Source organism: Triturus cristatus, chromosome 12 (assembly GCF_964204655.1).
Source record: "Triturus cristatus chromosome 12, aTriCri1.1, whole genome shotgun sequence".
In the NCBI taxonomy this organism is placed as follows: Eukaryota; Metazoa; Chordata; class Amphibia; order Caudata; family Salamandridae; genus Triturus; species Triturus cristatus.
In genome coordinates, this window is record NC_140595.1 from 17,944,529 (window position 1) to 17,962,036 (window position 17,508).

Genomic DNA, 17,508 nt, shown 5'->3' on the forward strand with positions numbered 1-17,508 from the left:
ATGTCTCGGTGCCTCCACGGGTCTTCTCTTTTCAGGGACTGTGGATCGGGCGGTGAGAGGTCTGGAGGTCCAGGTCTTGTCAGTCTCTGGGCTCGGGCTCCGGCGGGAGGCGGCGGCAAAGCAGACGTTGATTCGCTGGATGGTGCTTGCGTTAGCAAGGTGGTCACTCCCTGACCACAGGGGAGATTTCCTTCAGTCTTCTGTGCAGCAGAATGTCGAAGTTCCCGTCTTCTTCTTAGTTTCAAGTTGATTCCAGGAGGTCTGAAGTCTTAGGACACAGCTCCTACCTTTAAGCGGATTCTAGGGGCCGGACTACCTGCTAGGTCCCTCCCTAAGGGTGGGACCAGGAAGGGGGTGGTTACACCCCCAATCCTTTGTCCAGCTCGCCCCAGGCCCGGGACTGGTGTGCCCCAGGACCGGTTTGAACTGGCATATGCACGGAGGCTCCTTGTGAGCCTCAGGCATGTCTGGTTTCTTTCAAGCCCTACCTGACCAATACACAAAATCCTGTCTGGGGTGGTGCACGCACCTCCCCTGGCAGGAAACCCTTTGTCCACACCTCCCAAGCTGGAAGGACTCCCAGCAGCAGGAGGGCAGACTTGTGTCTGTGGTGGCAGCATCCATTTTGTGGAGCTGAGGCTATGTCTGATTTTACCCGGGTTTCAGGTACTGTACATGTCGTGTCCCTCTAGAAGGGTGGAATGCTAACCCCGTCGCCAGAATTGGCGAGGGGTTAGTATTCCAATTCGTATGACACCTTACTCGACATGTTTTGATAAAGCCAAACCAAAGATAGCATTTAACCGCGAGGTTCATAATGCACTTAAGAGTATATGGTATGACGATATCTGGAAACAGTAGAAGGAAGGGGTTCCGACCACTGCAGACAGGCTCAGCTCATGCCAGAGCACCATCTCACATGGAACCAAGCACTCTGCCTTCAGGATTGTTAAGGCCTGCCATAGGAGTGACTTATAGGTTAACATGTGTCCCATTTAAGGTTAGGTATAGGTATACTACACCTAAGTAAGAGGTGATTACACCAACTTACCCCAGCTGAGTGATCAGCCAGTTGTGTCAAATTGTTAGGCCAAGCCTGGGGTGGCATAATACATGCTTCAGCCCCTGGCAGGCCTTGGGTACACCAATGCCCTGGGTACCTAGTGTACACTGGTACAGGGGCTGACAGGGTGATCCACTTCCAATTGGTTATGCACCTAGGGTGCATAGTGTAAATTTAGTAGAGAGAACAGCAGGCTGGGGGTCTGATTGGCAGGCCCACAGCCTCAATATATCAAAAACCAGTGAAGCAAAAAGCAAAAATTTGGGGTGACCATAGGATAGCAGACCCTACTCTCCTACATAGAGTGTGATAGGTGAAGAGAGAATGGGATGTGGAGGTGGTCAAACCAGTCTACATGAATAGGGATAGCGATAGTAAGCATGCCTGCTTTAGAAATAACAAGGTCCAGGATTGAGCCCTTAGAGTGTGTTGTTACTGTGCAGTGTTGGATAAGGTCGTTTGCAGAGAGGAAGGCGGCCAGCAAATTCGCAGAAGAGTCTTGAAGTGAGCCCCAGTGGAGATTGAAGTCACTCACGAAGATCTGATTGTCACTTTGCGAGTATTGGTCGCTGATGAAGTCAGTGAGTTCCTCCATAAACGAAGGGCCGCTACCAGGCGGGTGGTAAACGGCATGGAATCTGAGGGGTGAGCGGTGGTGCAATTGAAGCTCAAGAGATAGGCATTCAAAGGTGCGGAAGGAGCTGTTAGGAAAAGCCTTAAGTTGAAGGGAGTTTCTAAAGATGACTGCAACACCTCCCCCAACTTTGTCTATTCTGTCATTTCTAAATATAGAATAGCCTGTGGGTAATAGGAGATCAAACATAGAGTGAGAGGTATCATTGAACCAGGTCTCTGTGAGGAAGAGCATGTCAATATTGTGAAGGATGATGGTATCGGAGATTTCAAGTTTGTGTTTTATTGCAGATTTGCAGTTGTGGAGCAGACAGCGCAGCTCTGTCAAGACTGTTTTGGGGACGGGGGCTCTTTGGCTAAGAGGGGTGATAGGGATATTGTACTTATACAAGGGTGCTCGGGAGGGTTTAGGTGGACGAGTGGTTCTGACAGAGGAAATGGTCGGAATAGTATGGATAGTAGGGTTACTTGGAGAGGAAAGTGGAAGAATGGTGGCGTTCGAGGACTTGTTTAAGTTCGCGATGTTTGCAGCCGACAAGTTATGTTTGGCTATTTTGGGGTGCGGGGGCGAGGTGCATCTCGTGGGAAGGTGAGTGTTTTCCAAAGGAATTGCGGAAAGGTGGAAATCTTGGAGCTTAAAAGTGAAATGGTAGCTTCAAGTTGGGAGATGGAGGTGATGAGAGAACATAGCTTATTTTCCAGAGAGAGTAGGGTAGAGCACGGAATGTTGGGTGGCTCGAGGGAAACAGGAGGGGGTGCAATTGGCGGTGGAAGGCAGGGAGAGGTGGGGGTATGGGAGGGGAGTTGGGGTACAGGGTTCAGAGGTGGGGAAAGGTGGTGGTTGAGAGTGGGCGTTGGTGCATCAGAGGTGAAAGGAGAGTTGTCTTTGTTGACGTTGCAAGAAGGATAGGAATTAAGGACAAAATTAAGGGGAGATAGGTGAGGAGCGAGGCGGTGGGGCGGAAAGAGAGGGGGGAATGTGTGGAGTCATAGGAAGGAAGGAGGTTTGGGAGGAAGAGAGGGGAGGGGGTTGGAGAGGTCCTATCAGCTAGGTGAGGTGGATGTGCAGGAATGGGCACCTAGCAGAGTGAGGGGGGTTGGGAGATAGGGAAGTTGAAGAGAGAAAGTGGTTCTGCTAGGCCCGAGGGAGGGAAAGGGTTACCAAGGGGGGAAAGGGGGTAGCACAGCATTACTGGAGGAGTGGGGGGAATAAGAGAGATGCAATGGGTTTGTGAAGAAATCGGGGTACATAGCAAGGGGAGGAGGTGGTAGAAAAGAGGAGACGAGGAGGGAATAGGGGGAACGTAAGGAAAGTTAACTGGGGCGAAGGTTGGAGGAGAGGTGGACTAAATAGGGGGGTGGCAGATAGGGATAGGGGGGAGGAGATAAGATTGGAGTACCGGGACGGTGCAGATTGGACGAGGAGCGTATTAGCTACAGGTAAGGCTGAAGTGATGAAGGGGGGGGCCTACTGTGAGGGGGGAAGAATGGGAGAGGAGGGCACAGGGGAAGGGGGAAGAGGGTCTACCTGTGCCTCCCGAGGGTGGAGCCTATTGGAGTGTGGGGGGGTCAGGGGAGGAGATAGGGAGTAATGGGTGGAGCTAGATGAAGAGTCAAGGGAGAACCCGGTCGCAGGGGAGGGGAGTAGGGAAGGGAATAGGTGGTCAAAGAGAGACAGACAGGAGTCTTTGGCTTGGATCATGACAGTACCGTTGTTATAGAGTGAGATAGTGAGGGAGCTGTTAAAACACGCAGAGCGGGACATTTTTAGCTGTTTCCCATGAGGGATAGAGGAGGATGAGGTGACGTTAAGGGAATTATATAAGCTGGTGGACCAGGAGGGGATGGCGTGAGTGAAAAAAATGAAATCGTTTTTGAGCCTCTCATAACGACCATTGTAGAATTGATCAAAAAAAAGGGAATCAGGGAAACATTCAGGGAGCAAAGTGGGGCAACCGGGCACGCTTTCTACGTCCGGGCCGTCCGAGGCTTGGAGATGCTCACAGCGCCAATTCCGGCGGGAGGGGTGAAGGTGCGCAGCGGGCCTCCGGCAAGCGAAGTGACGGGGGCAGTCCAGCACGGCGTAGGGAGAGCGGCTCAGATCGAGCGAGGCTCTTCCCAAGGCAGGGGCGGCTAAGCAGTCCAGTCACGGCTCCAGGAGGGGCTGAGGGGCATGGGAGTCACGGCTCCGGTGAGGGAAGGAACACCACAGTCCAGCGGTAGGCGAGTGAAGGTCAGGATGAGCCCAATGGTCCTGGGGCTCAGTTCAGGGGGCAAGCTCGCTTCCAGGCCCTTGGAGATCGTTTCTTAAAAATAAAAATGAAGCAAAGTCTTTAGTAAAAGGTTCCTCTTCTCTCCTTTGGCAGCAAGGTCACCACTGCAGGCCAGTCCCCCAGGATAGGGACAGTCTTCCTCCTTACAGCTTTCCTGGCGCCTCCTCCTCAGGCAGAGATTCTTCTTGGTTCAAAGCAGATCTGATTTTTTAGGAGCAGGCCTCCTACATTTATACTACATTTCTTTTGTTCTCCCAGGCCAGGGGGGCCCTTGCCTTGTTCAGTCCAGTTCTGGAGCACTTTGTTGATGCGATGCAGGCTTCTTCTTTCAGAGTGCAGGGCAGAGTCATCAGACGCTCCACAAGGGGCGGAGCCGGCATTGTGGTGGTAGAGCACAGTCCTATTCAGAGTCCAGGTGTACTCCTCCCACCCATCTACCTGTCAATCTTTCTATTCACCACCAGGCTACCTAGCCCTGCCCATCTGGGTAACCCCAGCCCTGTCACTCACACAAGCCAGACAGCAGATACACATCACGCAGAGGCGGGCTGAAATGGTTAGGCAAGCAAAGGCCAACTTTCTAAAAGTGGCATTTGCAAACGCAGAATATTAAAATAAACCTTACGAAAAGATGTACCTTATTATTCTAAGTTCAGGCATACTAAACTCGATCTTCTACCATGTTCTCTGGGCATGTTAGGATCATAGGATGTAACAATCTTAACAGCCCATTCTGGCCTATGAGAACAGGGTAGCCTTACAATAGTTAAAAACGAAAGTGGCTGTAATTCACTATTAGGACATGCCACACACATCAGGGCTTGTCCTACCTTATGCTTACAACGCACCCTGCCCTTGGGCCTACCATAGGGGTGACTAAGATGAAGTTAAGGGAAGGTTTAGGGACTGGCAAGTGCGTGCACTTGCCAGTCAGCATGTCAGTACCAGACTGCACGCAGGTTCTGCGATGGCAGACCTAGACACATTTTACCAGGCCGCTTCTGTGGGTGGCACAACCAGTGCTGCAAGCCCACCAGCGGTATTTGTATTTACACGCCCTGGCACTCCTGGTGCACTTTACTGGGGTATGACAGTAAACCAAATAAGCCAATCATGGAATCCAACCAACATATACATTTTACATAGGAAGCACTTGCACTGTGGCACTGGTTGGCAGTGGCACAGTGCGCTGAGCGGCCAACACCATAAAAATACATGAGGCACAGCGACAAAAAGTGGAAGGGAGACTCACGCCAAGGTGCCAGGTCTAACACTTGTCCCCTCCAGCCGAAAAGTGGGGCAGGACTACCCTACCCCAGGGAGTTCCTCATCACTAAGGCGGAAAAATCTGGACAAACCGTCAGCATTGGCGTGATTTGTACCAGGGCGATGTTCCACCGTGAAATCCATACCCTGTAGGGAAATGGACCACCTCAACAGCTTTGGATTCTCACCCCTCATATGCATCAACCACCTGAAGGACCTGTGGTCTGTCTGAACCCGGAAGTGAGACCCAAACAGGTAGGGCCTTAGCTTCTTCAGCGCCCAGACCACAGCAAATGCCTCACGCTCAATTGCACTCCATCTCTGTTCCCTTGGAAGTAACCTCCTGCAAAGGAAGGCTACAGGTTGATCTAGGCCCTCTTCATTAATCTGTGAAAGAACAGCCCCCACACCATGCTCTGAAGCGTCTGTCTGAACGATAAACTCTTTTGAGAAGTTGGGAGCCAAGAGCACGGGCGCCGTGCACATAGCAGCTTTCAGGGCCTCAAAAGCTTTCTGACAGGTGTCAGTCCAAATCACTTTCCTGGGCGCTTCCTAGAAGTCAGCGCTGTCAAGGGGGCAACTATGTTGCCGTACCCCTTTGTGAGGATGTCTCCCTCCCATGGGTCCTGCCTCCCCTAGTCACCCTACCCCGAGTACCACTTTCCCACAGAACTCCTACCATCCAGGGCGCGCGATCCGGAGCGTCAGCCACAGCGTCCGTGACAACAGAAACCCCGCCCCTCTCTCTATTGCAGAAACCTATCCCGAACGCTGACCTCCCGGAAGGACTGCCTCCTGATCCCGGAAGTCCCTCCTCCCAGATCCCCGCTAGAGACAGAAAAGACGGAGGACGTGAAACCGAAGGCGTCGGAGGATCGTGACAGGAGATTTCGGCAGGAGCTTCAGCAGACGGAGAAGACGGAAGCGGCGAACCCGAAGAGTGGTCGGAAGATTGGTGGAGTCCTCCGGAGGTGGCTGAAGAGCGGCCGTAACTCGGAGGAGAGTTACGGCGGAGCCCGTGAGTACCCGCTTCCTTTAGTAGATTACCCTAGGTATCCGTATGTAAGATAGTTCCCCTGTATATATATATACTCTTTCTCCTAGACACACCACTACACCCTGATAGGCCTCTTTTTAATTATTGTATAGCATCATCCACGTTGTATATAACTACCCACACGATTCTTCCGCGCACCCCTCTTTTCTTCAACCCGTCCCTACCTCCTCATCCTCCTCCTCCCTCACGGTCTCCTCATCCTCCTCACTCCTGGTGACGGTGACAGCAACAGTCCGGATTTCAGCAGGACTAACGGCTCCTTTTTCCATTTTGTGTCTCTCTGCCCTCCGAGGTGCCCATCCATCCCTTACGGCGGACGACGACGATCCAGACGTCAGGGGAGCCCTAGGAAGACAACCGCGACGGATAAACCAGAGTCCGCTCTAATTCATCTTTCTGTTCGGATTTGTCTCCCTGTACTGTTCTGTTGCACGACGTGCTCCGACACAATAAACAAAGAATATTGCACGCTATATACGGCCTCCTTGCCTGCTTTTCCAGCCCGCCGACTCCCCACGGTCACAGGTGGTGTCAGAAGTGGGATCAGCTGGAAGCATGGAGGCCGTGATGAAGACGATGGCTGACTCTCAGGAGCAGTTGGGAATACTAATGGAGCGCTTTTTGAAGACAGCCGAAGACGACCGGGGCCAACTCCACGACGTCTTACGGGGACAGGGGAACACCCACGAGCAAGCTATGGGGAAACTGACCTCTGTGTTGGAACAGCAGAGACCAACGGCCTCCCTACCATCAGTAGTTCTCCAAAACTATGTGCCCGGAGAGGACCCTGATTATTTCTTCACCAATTTTGAAAGACTGGCCCAGGCTGCGTCGTGGCCGGCCGACCGTTGGGGTCACTACCTGGGACCCCTGCTTACCGGCGATTTACAGGCGGCCTCTCAACAGGCTAACATACAGGGTGTCACTCCATATGCGGACATTAAGAAATGTATCCTTGAACGGTTGGGCATTGATGAAGAGACCTATCGCATGAAGCTCCGCCAAATCAAGGAAGGGCCACAAGAAACACCCAGAGCCCTATCGTTCAGGATTAAGGACATGACCAATCGCTGGTTGAGACCAGACGCATCCACCAAGGAGGACATCTTAGAAAAAATATACTTAGAGCAGTTTTTAATGTCTTTACACCCCGGCACTCATAGATGGGTACGACAACATGCACGTCTTACCTTGGATACAGCAGTGGAGATCGCGAGTGCCTACAGTCGTGCACAGGAGACCCAGCGAAGCAAGGAGGAGCACTTCCACAAACCACATCCCTCCATAAGCCTCAGACCACCCCGTCCATCTCTCCAGAAACGACCCGAGCCCCTCCCTCTGGCTCCATACCCTCTACCGCCCCGACCTACTAACCCCGGACCCCAATGCTACAGTTGTGGGGGTTTTGTTCATATTGCTCAGATGTGCCCCCACAAGGAGGAACCCATGGAGGTGGGACTGGCAAGGAACTATGTGTGTTCGGTCCCTGGTATGGCACCTCCGTCGTTCCACCATCCGGTGACCATCGACGGACAGTCCCTGATGGCCTTGGCTGACTCGGGGTGTCGACAGAGCGTTCTCCGACCCCAGCTCTTGCAAAAACCCGTAGGCCCTACGGATGGTACGGTCGCCATACAGTGTGTTCACGGAGATACAAAAAACTACCCCACCACACAAGTACAAGTCCAGCACCCCAGAGATCCCAGAACCACTCTCACCGTGGGTCTTGTCCCTACTCTCCTGGAAGAGGCCATTCTGGGGAGTGATTATACGGGCCTACCCGGGCTTCTACAGGATACCACTGATTCCCTGACTCGTTGGTGGGGAGAAGCCCCGTTCCCTCAGGGGCCTTCCTCCCCTGGGACTGCATCCAAACCACCGAAGACCAAGACACAAAAAAGGAAGGAGAAACGGGAGTACGTCGGTGCATTCCCAGTGGTCCCCGAGGAACACCCGTGGCAAACCGACAGAGAGTTCAGGGCAGCGCAGCAAGAGGACCCCGTGCTGCAGGAAGCATGGGCCAAGGCGTTAGACCACGAGGATCCCCTTATCGTAGGTCCTCACTTCTATAAGAAACATGGGTTGTTATATCGGAAGGGAGGGTCCCAGCAAAAACCACAACTTCTCATCCCTGGGCCCTTCCGAGACAAGGTCCTGTTCCTTGCCCACAGCCATCTCCTGGGTGGTCATTTTGGAGACGAGAAAACCAGCCAAGCGATTTTAGAAAGATTCTATTGGCCCGGAGTGTACCAACACATCAAAACATATTGCAGGGAGTGCCCAGTCTGCCAAAAACATAGTAGATATCGGCCCCCTCGGGTACCCCTACAACCCCTACCCGTTATCGACGTCCCGTTCAGTAGGGTAGGGATGGACATCATAGGGCCATTGATACCCTCTCGGAGTGGCTGTCGATACGCCCTCGTTATTGTGGACTATGCCACCCGTTTTCCAGAAGCCCTTCCACTGCGACAACCCACCACCCAAAATATCGCCAAAGCCCTCATCTCGGTGTTTGCTAGGGTGGGGTTTCCCCGGGAAATCCTGACTGATCAGGGCACGCCTTTTGTTTCGGCCCTCATGAAACAAGTCTGCTCCCAACTAGGGATTAAACAAATACGTACCTCGGCGTACCATCCACAAACCGACGGGTTAGTGGAAAGATACAATGCCACATTGAAGCAAACCCTAAAAAAATTATTGGGTCTGGAAGCGAAGCGGTGGGAAGAAATGCTACCCCTTGCTTTATTCGCAATCCGTTGTAAAACGCAGAGCAGCACAGGTTACTCTCCATACGAATTATTGTATGGTCGACCCCCTCGTTCCCTATTGGATATGGCCCAAGAAGCCTGGGAAACAGAACCCGATCGCACTCGACCCCTTCCAGAATACATAGAAAACCTAAAAACACACTTGTCTCTCATAAGGGACATCGTACACCAGAACCTAGCACAAGCGCAAGAAAGACAAAAGGGTCAATACGACAGGGGCACAAAACACCGGGTTTTCTCCGTGGGGGATTTAGTTCTGTTGATGATGCCCTCATCCGACCAAAAACTCCTGGGACAGTGGCAGGGCCCCTATACCATCCTCCGACAAGTAACCCCTGTCTCCTATGAAGTAAGTCTAGACCCCGCACGGGGTACAACCCAGGTTTATCATGTCAACTTGCTAAAAAAATGGGAAGGACCTCGTCCCGTTCTAGCCAGCTCTGTTACTCAGGTCTCCCTCTCTTTTTCCCCCTGTATTGATCCCGTCCTCCCCACCCCACAACAGGTTGAGCTTAACCATCGCCTCTACCCATTACGACAGGTGTTTTCTTCTGTACCCGGTTGCACCACCATCACAGAGCACGCCATACACACGAGTCCTGGGAAGGTGGTCCGACAAAGACCTTATAGGGTCCCTGAAGCCCGCAGGGCTGTTATACGTCAGGAAATAGACCAAATGCTACAAATGGGCATTATAGAACCCTCAGTAAGCGACTGGAACTCGCCGATAGTGCTTGTACCCAAGCCCGACGGGTCTGTTAGATTTTGCATCGATTTCCGGGAAGTCAATAAGATATCATCCTTTGACACGTATCCCTTGCCCCGAGTCGACGAGATGGTCGAACGCATAGGAAGAGCCCAATACATCTCCACACTGGACCTCTGTAAAGGGTATTGGCAGATACCCCTTAGAAAAGAAGACCGAAAGAAAACAGCTTTTTCCACCCCTGAAGGACTATATCAGTTCCTTGTCCTCCCGTTTGGCCTCCATGGCGCACCCGCCACTTTTCAACGGGCCATGAATCACCTCTTACGGCCTCACACTCAGTATGCAGGAGCATATCTAGATGATATAGTCATTTATAGCGATACCTGGTCACAACATTTGGAACATCTACACAACGTCATCGCCTCCCTGGGCTCCTATGGTTTCACGATTAACCCCGCCAAAACCACCCTAGCGGCTCAAACCGTGAAATATCTGGTATACCTCCTGGGAGAGGGCCTAATCCGACCCCAAAGAAGCAAAACCGAAGCGATACAGTCCCTTCCATTTCCCCAGACCCGAAAGGACCTGCGTGCCTTTCTGGGTCTCCTTGGATACTATAGGAGATTCGTACCTAATTTCTCCCAAAGGGCGGCCCGCTCACCGACCTGTTAAAAAAATCCATAAGAACAGAGGCCATCCTAAAAACCCCAACGCCCTTATTGTGGCATGCATTTTTGGATCTGAAAAACGCCCTGACCTCCAGTCCCGTGTTAATAAGCCCTGATTATTCCCAACCCTTCCTCCTCCAGACAGACGCTTCAGAACAGGGATTAGGAGCTGTGCTGTCACAAAAAGACCCTGAGGGGAACGAAAAACCCATCCTCTTCCTCAGCCTGAAACTATTCCCCCGATAAAAGAACTATGCCGTTGTGGAGAAAGAAGCCCTGGCAATTAAATGGGCTGTGGACAGCCTTCGCTATTACTTAGAAGGACGAGACTTTACTATCTTCACCGATCATGCCCCGCTCGAGTGGATGGCTCGGAACAAAGGACTCAATGACCGTGTTCTGCTGTGGTTTTTGGCTCTCCAACCATACCACTTCAAAACGGTGCATCGGAAGGGTAGTGAACAAGGCAATGCGGACTTTCTCTCCCGCTATCCACTGTCCAACCCCCCTACGAGAAAGACAGCTAGGGGAAGGGAATGTGAGGATGTCTCCCTCCCACGGGTCCTGCCTCCCCTACTCACCCTACCCCGAGTACCACTTTCCCACAGAACTCCTACCATCCAGGGCGCGCGATCCGGAGCGTCAGCCACAGCGTCCGTGACAACAGAAACCCCGCCCCTCTCTCTATTGCAGAAACCTATCCCGAACGCTGACCTCCCTGAAGGACTGCCTCCTGATCCCGAAAGTCCCTCCTCCCAGATCCCCGCTAGAGACAGAAAAGACGGAGGACGTGAAACCGAAGGCGTCGGAGGATCGTGGCAGGAGATTTTGGCAGGAGCTGCAGCGGATGGAGAAGACGGAAGCGGCGAACCCGAAGAGTGGTCGGAAGATTGGTGGAGTCCTCCGGAGGTGGCTGAAGAGCGGCCGTAACTCGGAGGAGAGTTACGGCGGAGCCCGTGAGTACCCGCTTGCTTTAGTAGATTACCCTAGGTATCCGTATGTAAGATAGTTCCCCTGTATATATATATACTCTTTCTCCTAGACACACCACTACACCCTGACAGGCCTCTTTGTAATTACTGTATAGCATCATCCACGTTGTATATAACTACCCACACGATTCTTCCGCGCACCCCTCTTTTCTTCAACCCGTCCCTACCTCCTCATCCTCCTCCTCCCTCACGGTCTCCTCATCCTCCTCACTCCTGGTGACGGTGACAGCAACAGTCCGGATTTCAGCAGGACTAACGGCTCCTTTTTCCATTTTGTGTCTCTCTGCCCTCCGAGGTGCCCATCCATCCCTTACGGCGGACGACGACGATCCAGACGTCAGGGGAGCCCTAGGAAGACAACCGCGACGGATAAACCAGAGTCCGCTCTAATTCATCTTTCTGTTCGGATTTGTCTCCCTGTACTGTTCTGTTGCACGACGTGCTCCGACACAATAAACAAAGAATATTGCACGCTATATACGGCCTCCTTGCCTGCTTTTCCAGCCCGCCGACTCCCCACGGTCACACCCTTGACAAACCTCCTGTAGTACCCGGTGAGACCTAGGAAGGCTCTCACCTCTGTCTGGGTTTTGGGCGACTCCCAATTCAGGATGGTTTCTGTCTGGGTTGAAGGGGCGCCACCTGGCCGCTCCCAACCTGGTGCCCCAAGTACACCACGGAACCCTGCCCGATCTGGCATTTACTCGCACAGCAACAAAAAGTGGAAGGGAGACTCACGCCAAGGTGCCAGGTCTAACACCCCTCCCTCCAAAAGTAAAAAAAAAACCAAAACACTAGAATATCATTTGAAATAAAAAGTACTTACCCACCGTGAATCTGCAATCTCCTCTAACCTATCCAGACGCTGCTCTCATGCTGTTAACCAGCATGAAACAAGCGCTTGGATTGGATGGAGCGGGCTGGCTGGACCATTCATCATGCCCTATAGGCCTGTCCTTGGTCTCCACCCAGCTGTCTAAGACAAGTGGGGAGCTTCAAAGTGCGTGTGTCACTTTGGCCAGCTCAAGACAGCCAGTTGAAGTGACATGCACACTTTGAAGCAATCTGCCAGCCACTGCTCCTGTCCTCTGCTGTCAATAAGCAGCAGAGGACGCACCCCATATGTCTGTGGGGTCGGCTGGCTGCTGCAGTGCACACGTTGGAAAAATAAAATGGCAATTACATATTTTCCTTGTCATTTTATTTTTCCTGTACGGTTAGCAGGAGAAACTGCAGCTGATTTTAGAAGAGGAGAGACAGCTAAAATAAAGTTGTTTTTTTTTTACTGAAAAATAGGGAGTCTCCTGTCTGAATCGGGTCTATTGGCAAGAGCGCCAACTTTGAAGCTGGGGGACCGGGTTTGAGTCTTGGCGGGAGGCTCAACATCCTGTGATTCTCAGCAAATCACTGAATGTCATAGTGCCTAAAAAATGAATGTGTCTGTAATTCAACTAGTGTTCATGTAAAGCACTCTGATATATTCAGGTCGAGTTTGCACTATTTAAAACTGCAAATAAAGCTATGTGGGCAAAAGGGGTGCATGGGTGACAGCCCCTTACAGTGAGACTGGATGGATGAGGGGGACATGTAGAGTGACCGCCAGACACTGCCTCAGAGTCCTCACCAAAGGGTCAAGTCTGTGCACATAATTATGGTCAATAACTAACAATTTTATAACTCAGCCCTAACTAAAAGTGACAAGCTGACACAAGAATGTGGCTTAATTATAAGTTCTATATACACTAATCGGGAGAAGCACTCAAATTGAGTATGGTATCAAGTTCATAACAAGCAAAATTCAGCACTTCAGCCTCTTTAGTTCTTGTGCTCTAAGCTATAAGGAAGGCATATTATTATGAGGCGCTGTGGAGCTCAATTTCACTCAGGACTTCAAGGGCAAGATCACCAAGGATAGATCACTGGGGGTCATGGCCCCATCTGACGAGAACAGGACATCAGCACTGTTAGTGTCAGCAGACAACTCCTCCAGCATGCCATTCAAAGTCATAAAGGAGATTACTGAGCCACCAGGGACACAGCTCATGAACTTCTCCCAAGACTTCTGTGACAGAGTAGCACTCTACATCCAGGATAGAGTCTTTAAAATCTTTCATGAGTTCACCCCGACTGCAGATGATTAACCGTCCACAGAGGTAGCCAAAGGGGAAAGTGAAGACCCGTCTAAGGGGAAGCTTACCCAAGTTCCTGGGAAGTATGCCCTGTCTTCTTTCCCACAAATCACAGCTCTGGAAACAAAGAACTTACTTGGCCTAAAGTTCAGAGCTCCCTCAGACACCTGTATGCCTTCCATACTCCGACTTGCTCCTGACTTAATAGCCAACTTCCTGTGCAATGTCTTTAACAACACTCTCATGTCCTGCAACTACCCAGCCACCTGGAAGTAAGCAAATACCTCACCTCTTCTTAAAGGACCCAACGTCGATCCCTCAGAGTTGAAAAACTTCCGACCTATCTCCTGGAGAAATTCATCAATGTTGAGCTGATGAATCACATTGAATCCCAGGAAATCCTTGACAGCTCCCAGAATGGTTTTCCTGCGGTCACAGCACCGAAACCGCCCTGGTAGCAGCCACTGACTGTATCTGCATGCAGGTAGACCAAGGCGGATCTACGGTGCTGATTTTACACGACCTTTCTGTGGCATTCAATACCATCTACCCAGAGCGCATGATCCAGCAACTGCGGGAAGCAGGAGTTACTGGAAGGGCCCTGCAGCTTCTGCACTCTTTCATTACCGGCATAACTCACATCGTCAGTTGTGGTGGCTTAAGAGCAAAGACCTTCGGCCTTCCCTGTGGTGTCGCCCAGGGATCTTCGTTTAGCCCCACTCTCTTTAACCTCTATGTGACCCCTCTTGTGGAGTTGGTGAGATCGTTCGGTTTCCAGGTGCTCTCCTACGCGGACGACACACAAATCATCATTTCCATAAAAAATGATTTGCACTTAGTTGCCCAAAAGTTTAATCAATGTATATCCAGCATTATATGCTGGATGAAGGACAATTCTTTAAAGATCAATGCAGACAAAATCGAAGTACTAGTCTTTGGATCACAGAATTCCATCTAGTATAATGTCTGGTGGCCTGCAGATTGCGGTCCCCTTCCTGTACTGGTCAAAACTGCAAAAAATCTGGGGGTCATATTTGAAGAGGGTCTGACCTTTGATGCGCAGGCTAGCCGGACAGTCAGCACCTGTTTCTACATATTAAAAACCCTGAGGAAAGTACTGCCGTATATCCCATCTGATCTGTATCGGCCTACTATCATCGCTATAGTCAACTCCCGGCTGGACTACTGCAACGTTCTGTACCTCAACATCAACACAGGGTCCCTGAAAAAGCTTCAGATGGTACAGAACGCTACTGCAAGGGTGATTCTTAACATCCCAAAGTACCAGTTAGCCAGGGAAGGAATTCAAGCCTTGCACTGGCTCCCCATCAGGAAGCGCATTTCCTTCAAGGTCTTGAGTATGGTATACAAGGCTATGCACAGCAATGGTTCATCACGCTTAAAACACATGTTTCAATCCGGGGAAGACCTTGAGATCCTCCTCACACAAAAAACACTGGTCTCTCCCAGATTTCTCAGGTCCAGATGGGACAGTCACTCCTTCTCTGTAGCAGCAACCACACTCTGGAACTCCTTGCCCCCTTCCATTTCCAAGGCAGACTCTCTTCCAGTCTTCAGGAAACTTCTGAAAACCTGGTTATTTGCTTCTTAGCTGGATGCAGGTACTTTTTCCTCCTCCCCCGCTTGCTTAGCGCCTTTAGTTTTGTAGGTGTTTAGTTATCCAGCACAATATCCTTGGTGCAACAACATCAAGGGTTGCATGGCTAAACACTTATAAGGTCCCAAAGTCGAGACCTATTGGCTAGGCCAATGCTTGTTTTGAGTGAGTGGCTTGTGCAGGTATGCCACTGTGAGGTAGAGATGCTGCGAGTGCTTTTACAGGAGCCCCTGTGACATTGAGCCTCTTGAAAATGTATCTTGGGTCTAGTGTAATACTTTTAGCCCCTATTCCTGTCTTCTTGCACCCAATGCATCCTTAAATGTCCCATGTACATCCGGGGTTGACACTCCTATTACCCCTGCCCTCCAGTGACACTTTACCTGTCACGGGTGGTGGTGGTGGTGGAGGTGGTGGAGGTGGTGGTGGTGGTGGTGGTGGATGTGGTGATGGTGGTAGATGTGGTGGTGGAGGACGTGGTGGTGGACGTGGTGGTGGAAGTGGTGGTGGGAGTGGTGGTGGTGGACGTGGTGGTGGACGTGGTGGTGAACATGGTGGTAGTGGTGGTTGTGGATATGGTGGTGGACGTGGTGGTGGTTGTGGACGTGGTGGTGGATGTGGTGGTGGTGGAAATGGTGGTGGTGGATGTGGTGGTGGTGGACATGGTGGTGGTGGATGTGCTGGTGGTGGATATGGTGGATATGGTGGTGGCCTTGGTGGTGGACGTGGTGGTGGACGTAGTGGTGGTGGTGGTGGACGTGGTGGTGGTGGACATGGTGGTGGTGGATGTGGTGGTGGTGGACGTGGTAGATGTGGTGGTTGTGGAGGACGAGGTGGTGGACGTGGTGGTGGAAGTGGTGGTGGTGGATGTGGTGGTGGTGGACGTGGTGGTGGATGTGGTGGTGGTGGAGGACGTGTTGGTGGTGAACGTGGTGGTGGTGGATGTGGTAGTGGTGGACCTGGTGGTGGTGGTGGACATGGGGGTAGACGTGGTGGTGGACATGGTGGTGGTGGACATGGTGTTGGTGGACGTGGTGGTGGTGGACATGGGGAGGATGTGGTGGTGGTGGATGTGGTGGTGGTGGATGTGGTGGTGGTGGACGTGGTGGTGGTGGACGTGGTGTTGGTGGTGGACATGGTGGTGGTGGACGTGGTGGTGGTGGACGTGGTGGTGGATGTGGTGGACGTTGTGGTGGTGGACGTTGTGGTGGTGGACGTTCTGGTGGACATGGTGTTGGTGGATGTGGTGGACGTGGTGGTGGAGGACATGGTGGTGGTGGACATGGTGGTGGTGGTGGACGTGGTGGTGGTGGACGTGGTGGTGGACGTGGTGGATGTGGTGTTGGATGTGGTGGTGGACAGTGTGGTGGTGGATGTGGTGGTGGTGGACGTGGTGGTGGTGGACGTGGTGGTGGTGGAGGACGTGGTGGTGGTGGTGGAGGATGTGGTGGTGGAGGAAGTGGTGGTGGTGGACATGGTGGTGGACATGGTGGTGGTGGACATGCTGGTGGTGGACGTGGTGGTGGTGGAGGACATGGTGGTGGTGGACATGGTGGTGGACGTGGTGGTAGTTGTGGACGTGGCGGTGGATGTGGTGGTGGTGGACATGGTGGTGGTGGATGTTGTGGTGGACGTGGATGTGGTGGTGGTGGACGTGGTGGTGGTGGTGGACATGGTGGTGGAGCACGTGGTGGTTGACGTGGTGGTGGTGGACATAGTGGTGGTCGATGTGGTGGTGGTGGACGTGGTGGTGGATGTGGTGGTGGTGGTGGTGGTGGATGTGGTGGTGGACATGGTGGTGGTGGACCTGGTGGTGGTGGATGTGGTGGACGTGGTGGTGAATGTGGTGGTCATGGTGGTGGTGGACATAGCGGTGCTGGTGGATGTGGTGGTGGTGGACGTGGTGGTGGTGGTGGAGGACGTGGTGGTGGTGGTGGGCATGGTGGTTGTGGACGTGGTGGTGGTGGTGGTGGTTGTGGTGGTGGACATGGTGGAGGTGGACATGGTGGTGGTGGACATGGTGGTGGTGGACGTGAATGTGGTGGACGTGGTGGACATAGTGGTGGTGGACGTGGTGGTGGACATGGAGGTGGTGGACCTGGTGGTGGTGGATGTGGTGGTGAATGTGGTGGACGTGGGGGTGGTGGACACGGTGGTGCTGGTGGACGTGGTGGAGGTGGACGTGGTGGTGGTGGAGGACGTGGTGGTGTTGATGGAGGACATGGTGGTGGTGGACGTGGTGGTGGATGTGGTGGTGAAGGACATGGCGGTGGATGTGGTGGTGGACGTGGTGGTGGACTTGGTGGTGGTGGACGTGGTGGTGGTGGAT